General features: G+C 44.5%; 1 pseudogene; it reads left to right on the top strand.

Moving 5' to 3' along the window:
• The first annotated feature begins 269 nt into the window (after window positions 1-269).
• LOC102811873 lies at window positions 270-5,174 on the top strand (annotated as a pseudogene).
• The last annotated feature ends 1,883 nt before the right edge of the window (window positions 5,175-7,057 follow it).

Genomic DNA, 7,057 nt, shown 5'->3' with positions numbered 1-7,057 from the left:
AAAATTAGCCAATGATAACCTCCTTGGAAACCCTATAAAGGGTCTGTCTCTATGAGTTGGAACTGACTCAACAGCACTTAACAGCAACTCTGGGGATCATAACAAAACATTGTCCAATAGAGTGCTGGAGAATGAGCGGAAACATGAACATTCATGATGGGGTTCCAGGACTGCACAACGTTTCATTCGGTTATACTTAAGAGCCAGGGGTCAGTTGTTTTGATGGTAACAAGAAGAAGAATCCGAGGAGCAGAGGCCTGTGGGTGAGCATGGACAACATCTCAGAAGAGAAGGGAATGTTGGTAAACCTGCTTTGAGGTCCTTGACTCAATTCTAATTCACAGTCACATTTCTGTAAGTGGGTCATACTATGGTGGCTTGCATGTTGTTATGCTGCTTGAAGTGATGCTACTGGTTTTTCAAATACCATCAGGGTTACCAATAGTGGACAGGTTTAAGCCCAGACTAAGAGTAGGAAGAAAGATGTGGCAATCTACTTCTGAAAAGTGTCCGATAATAGTGCTGGAAGATGCATCCCCTAAGTTGGAAGGCACTCAAAATCCACAGTGGCTACAACAATGAATTCCACCATACCAATGAAGACGAAGATGGCACAGGAATGGGCAGTGTTTTGTTCTCCTATACAAGAGGTCACCATAAGCAAGGCCCTACTTGATAGCAACTAACAACAGTTTTGGGAAAAGTGGTCTAGACTAGCCATGCCCACTTTAGGCTTGTCTCAAAGCCATCACTGAATTGGCTCATAAACCTTCTCACCAAGATTATCCATGCAGGAACCCACAGAATGGGAAAAAATCTTTTGCAACGACACATCAGACAAGGGATTCACTTCTAAAATGTATAGGAAACTACAACACTTCTACAAGAAAAAGACAAAGAACCCAATTTTTTTAAAAAATGGGCAAAGGACATGAACAGAAACTTCACCAAGGAGGAGATCCGGGCAGCCAACAAACATATGAAGAAATGTTCACGATCACTAGCCATTAGAGAGATGCAGATCAAAACAACGATGAGATATCATCTCACACCAGCAATAACAGCAAAGATCAAAAAAGTTGAGGACACTTGTGAACCTGGCTGGAGACCTGGTCAGCCAGCAGTGTGGCAAGACCTGGGGACTCTTGGGCCCAGAGTTAGTGACATAGCCACAGAAGGCTAGAGTGGAGAATGAAGTGTGCAGCTGATAAGAAGAGAGGGCATATGCACAAGAACACCCACACTTGCAGATAATACCCACTTGACCTGGCTTCAATGGCTGGATGATCAGAACTCAACTAGAAGAAGAAAGAAGAGGAAAAAAAGAGTAATCTGAAACAATTTGATGAACTTGACCTACACCTATGAATGCAGTAGCTCAAAAGAGGAAACAAATCTTTATAGCGAGGATCATTCCCATCCCCTCAATACACAGGGTACACAGGGATTGGCAACTTGGACATTGGCTACCCAAAATGGGGGACCTGCAAAGGCAAGAAGTGACTGGCTTACAAGCTTTCAAGAGGGAGCCTAGATTCAGAGGGCATGGAGGAAGGTAAAATCTACACTGAGTAGTATCCAATCTGTTTGGGCAGGGCTGATGAAAGGAGATGGGGATAGCACTCATGTGGCACAATAATGAATAATTGCTATAGGACTGACTGTGAGGGTTGGAAATGTAAAGGCGGACATTTTGTAGCAAAATGAGGGGAATGATTGGCTTTGCAGTCCAGAAACGGAGGGCCCTGGTACCATCAAGGGAGAAAAGCAGAGTGCGAGACCCTCCCCAGAGACATAGTGATGCCAGAGATGGAGGCAGAGATGATGATGTGGAGAGATGGAGCTGCCTCTCTAGACCCAGAGAGGGAGAGGGACTGTGTGCTGATGACTGGAGGGCAGGCTTGCAGGGTATACACTTTGGCTGGTTGATGATGCATGGAGAAGCTTGTAACCATGGCAATGAAATGATATACCACAGCGTGAATGTAAAGCTAATGTTCTCCCATGTAAACTATCACATAATTCACAATAAAACATTAAACAAACAAACAAACAAGATTATCCATGAGCTTATCCTGGGGTGTTTGTGTGACTTGAGATCCTCGAGCTGGAGTTGATTGTTTTTCCATCTTCTTGGTGTCTTGTCTACTTTCAGTCAGACTCCTGGCTACTGCTTCCTCACAGCTCCTACACCTTAGCCCTGCTGCCTCTCTGGATCTTTGCATCTACCTATGTCACAACCAACTGTGAACAGCGAACATACTTGAATGTTACCCAAAAAATTGGAGGTTTTCATCTACCCAGAGGTACCTCAGTAGAAAGGATTGGTGATCTGTTTCAAAAGATCAGTCATTATGAATCTTAGGGAGTTCTATTCTGACACACATGATTTGATGGAGACTGGTGGTTGTTTTAAGTAGCCAATTGCTTCCTCCTTGGCCTCTCTGGTTCATATTTTCAAGTGAGAAAATCTATAATCCAACTGTTGTGAAGTCGGTTTGCCCATATGCCTACAAGGAAGACCAGTTAATATGAATACATTCAAATTTACACACCAACCACTAATGCCAAAGATGAAGAATTTGAAAATGTTTACCAATTTCTATAATCTGAAATTGATCAAATATGCAATCAAGATGTGTTGATAATTACTGGAGATTGGAATGCACAAGCTGGTAACAAAGATCAGCAGCTGGGAAATAGAGCCTTAGTGATAGAAATGTAGTGGAAGACTGCATGGTAGAGTTTGGAAAGCCCTAGGACTTATTCACTGAAAGTATCTTTTTCAACAACACAAACAGTGATTATATGTGTAGACCTTGCCAGATGGAACACACAGGAATCAAATTGACTACGCCTGTGGAAAGAGATGATGGAGAAACTCAACCTCATCAGTCAGAACAAGGTCAGGGCCAACTGTAGTGCTCATATGCAAGTTCAAGTTGAAGCTGAACTTTAAAACAAGTCTACAAGAGCCGAAGTATGACCTTGAATATATCACCTGAATTCCGAGACCATCTCAAGCTAGATTTGATGCCTTGAATGCTAATGACTGAAGAGAAGCTGTGGAGTGACACTAAGCACATCACACATGAAGAAAGCAAAAGGTCGCTGAAAAAATGAGGGGAAGTGAGGGAGCGATAAAGGCTCAAAGTGACTGACTTACAAGGCTTCAAGAGGGAGTTTAGTTTCAGAGTGTATGGGGGAAGAAAGAGTCCCCTCTGAATACTTTCCTTCTTGTCTAGATGGGTCTGGTGAAAAGAGATGGGGATAAGCAAGATTCTTACGACTCAATAGTGAGTAATTGTCATCATGACTAATTGCGACTGTCCCATTTGTAAAGATAGAAGTTCTGTAACAAAAATGGGGGAGTAGTTCTTACAGCCCAGAAACAGGATCCTAGGACCATCAAGGGAGATGCAGGGATTCCGCACAAGCGGAATGCAGGGCCTTACCTAGAGAAGCAGCCACACCAGAGATGGAGGCAGAGATGGGGACATGGAGAGAGGGAGCAGCTAAGGACTCTAGATTCATGGAAAGAGAGGGACTGAGTGCTGGCAGCCAGGAGGCAGACTTGCAGAATGTGCCCTTTGGTGGTGTAAATTATTATACACGCCTGAGTGTTTTTTTGTTTTTTTTTTTAAGAGCTAAAATGAATAGAGAGAAATACTATTAATTGATGGTAAACGGAGGGGATTATAACCATCGTAATGAAACAAAATGTATGATTTGTTGAATATAAAACTGATGGTCTACCCTGTAAACTTACACTCAATTCACAATAAAAACTTAAAAAAAAAAAAGAAAAGAAAAGAGTGGAGGAATGTCCCTGCGTCACCCTGTCTCATCCCATTTCAGTCTGGCTCCCACCTCCATTCAGGACACTGGTTTCTCTATCTAGGAGCTGCTCCAGGCTTAATGATTATCCAGAAGGTAGCTATAAAGGGAGTCTGGGCGGCTGAGTGGAGGAGGAAGTGGAAAAGACTTATTCAGCAGAACTGGGCATTGAGAACACCAGCAAGCAAGGGCTGTGGTGAGAGGCTCGGTGTCCTGGCCAGCATAGTAGCCCAGGGCTATGGCTACTATCACACTGTGATCTTCTTGGCCATATGCTATCAGCAAGTTTGTGCGTGGGTGTTAGCTGACAGTGGGTGTTCGCTGGCTCTTCTCCTCTGGGCTGCTCTTGGTGGTCTGGTCAATGTGATCTTTTCTTGGAGCTCCACAGTGTCAGTCTTCACTATACTCTGGTTCCTCAATGACTTGGCACAGGGACTGGGCTGGCTCTCATATAGAAAGATCCTACAGAAGTGGTTTGAACTATCTCAGTTTGGCATTTGGTGGGCCAATCTGGTCAACCAGCATGAACCTGGCTGGAGGGCTGGGCCCAATCTTGGCAACCATCCTAGCCCAGAGCTATAGCTGGCGCAGCATGCTGGCCCTGTCTGGGGCTCTGTGTGTGGTTGTCTCCTTCCTTTGCTGATGTTGGATTCTGCAGCCTGGACCCCACCCTCTCCAGGGGCAATAAGGGCTCCTTGAAGGATAACAACACCCTACAGTAGTTCTGCTGTCCCCTAACCTGTGGGTGCTTTCTATTGGCTTCCTGCTGGTGTTTGGGGTGAAGACCTGCTGTACCTCCTGGGGTCAGTTCTTCCTTTTCCAGTCAGCTCTTGTGGGTGGTTTCTACAGGAGTGCTCTGGAGGTTGGAGGCCTTGTAGGCAGCATCCCAGCTGGTTACCTGTCACACTGAGCTGGGCAAAGGCAGGACTCTGCATCTATGGAAAAACCTTGCCTGGATTGCTGCTCATGATGTTCGTATGACCGTGTCCATGGACCTCTTCTGGGTAACTGTGGCCAGTGACGCCCTCAAGCCCTGGATTCTGGTGTTGGGAGCTGTGTTTGGTTTCTACTTGTATGGTCCCATTGCCTTGTTTGGCGTGATAGCCAACAACAGTGCCCCTCCCAACCTACGCGGCACCTCGCATACCACTGTAGGACTCATGGCCAATGCTGGCAACTTTATGGCTGGGATGCTCTCAAGTACTATTGCCAAGCACTACAGCTGGGGTACAGGTTTCTGGGTGGAAGAAATGATCTGTGCAGCCAGCACAGCTGTCTTCTTCCTTCTAGAAAACATCTGTCCCAAGATGGGCAGAGTGACCAAGAAGGCCAAGTGAAGAGGATGCAGGCTCTGGGGCATCTCCCATCTGTGGCTTTTGCAGGAGGGTGCAGGATCGGGGAGTTGCTCTGGCTGGCAATGAACCTTTGACTTTCCTTTTTTGTTCCTTTCCTCATCCAGATGACATTAGAAATTATCAGAAACTAATGAGGTCCCAGATTCCTGGTGTGACGCTGTAGGATCAGCACTGGATTGCCAATCACAAGGTCAGCAGTTCAAATCCACCAGCTGCTCCTCAGAAACCCTATAAAGGGTTGCTATGAGTTGAAACAACTCAGTGGCACTTAACAGCAACAACAACAATGAGGTCTCAGCTCCCCACCATATGCTCTATTTAAAGATACCTTTTTGTCTTAGGATGGCTTTTCTAGAGAGGCAAAACCAGTGAAATACATATAGTGTGTGTGTGTGTGTGTGTGTATATATATATATATATATATATATATATATATATATAATCAAGAAAATAGCTTATAATTGTAGAGTCTCAGGTTGCAGATGAAGAGAATCTTCCTGCATGTCCATTATATTGGGAGTAGGCCACACTCCCAAGGAAGAATCCATTTAAATGACTGCCTGCTTAGAGTCACTCATCATAGAGTTAACTATGCCTGTATCAAGTTTTATCACCATGGGAACAAGCACACCTTAACTACTGTTGTTGTTGTTATGTGCTGTGGAGTCGATTCAGACTCATAGCAACCCTGTACAGGGTTTCTGAGGCTGTAAATCTTTATGGGAGCAGAAAGCCTCATCTTTCTCCCACGGAGCAGCTGGTAGTTTCAAACTGCTGACCTTGCGATTCGCAGCCCAATTCGTAACCACTACCCTACCAGAGCTCCTTACACAACCCTATATGTTATACCTGTTTTTGTTAACTTGACACCTATAATCTATATTCATAATCTCTAAATAAAGAAAATTGTAAAGTCATATTTGCACTTAACATGATAGAATGAAAACACGTGTAAGCAAAAATGCACTGGCCCCATTTTCATCTTATATGTCACAAATGACCAAAGCAAAAATATTTGATGGACACATTGAAACAAAACAAAAAATGGATATTCATTTAATTGTCCAGAGGGCACATTCTGCAAGCTAGCGTCCTGCCCATAGGCACACAGCCTTACTCAGTCAGTGGGCCTAGAGTCCATAGCTGCTCTGTCTCTCCATGCCACCGCCTCTGCTGCTGTCTCTGCTTTTGACGCTTTTCCAGGCAGGGATCCCACACTCCATTCATGTTCTTCCTTCTTAATGGTCCTGGGATCATCTGTTCCTGAAGTGAAAGATTTACTACTTCCTCCTTTAGTTACATATCTTCTACAATTAGTTTTTGACAATCACAATCCTGCTAAATCATAAAATCCTATCAGCATCCTCCTCCACCTCCCTTTCACCAGATTTATCTAGAAAAGAGAGAAACTATTCATTGGGAATTCTACCTTACTCTCCTCATTCTGAAACTACGCACACCCATGAAAGCTTGTAAGCCAATCACTTCATGCCTTTATGTTGTTGTTTTTATGTGCCATTGAGTCGGTACCGACTCATAACAACCTTATGCACAGCAGAACGAAACACTGCCCGATCCTGGGCCAAACTCACTACTGTTGCCACACTTGAGTCCATTGATGCTGCCATTTGGCCAATCCACCTTGTTGGGGGTCTTCCTCTTTTTCTCTGACCCTACACCTTACCAAACATGATATCCTTCTCCAGCGATTGCTCCCTCCTGACAATATGCCCAAAGTATGAGAGACGAAGTTTGGCTATTTTGGCTCTAAGGAGCACTCTGGCTGCACTTCTTCCAAAATGGATCTATTGGTTCTTTAGCAGCCCATGGCACTTTCAATATTCTCCTCCAACACCACAACTCAA

Source organism: Chrysochloris asiatica, unplaced genomic scaffold (genome assembly GCF_000296735.1).
Source record: "Chrysochloris asiatica unplaced genomic scaffold, ChrAsi1.0 scaffold00417, whole genome shotgun sequence".
Classification (NCBI taxonomy): Eukaryota; Metazoa; Chordata; class Mammalia; order Afrosoricida; family Chrysochloridae; genus Chrysochloris; species Chrysochloris asiatica.
The sequence above is the reverse complement of the archived record's forward strand: the minus strand, read 5'-3'. Positions and strand labels throughout refer to the sequence as shown.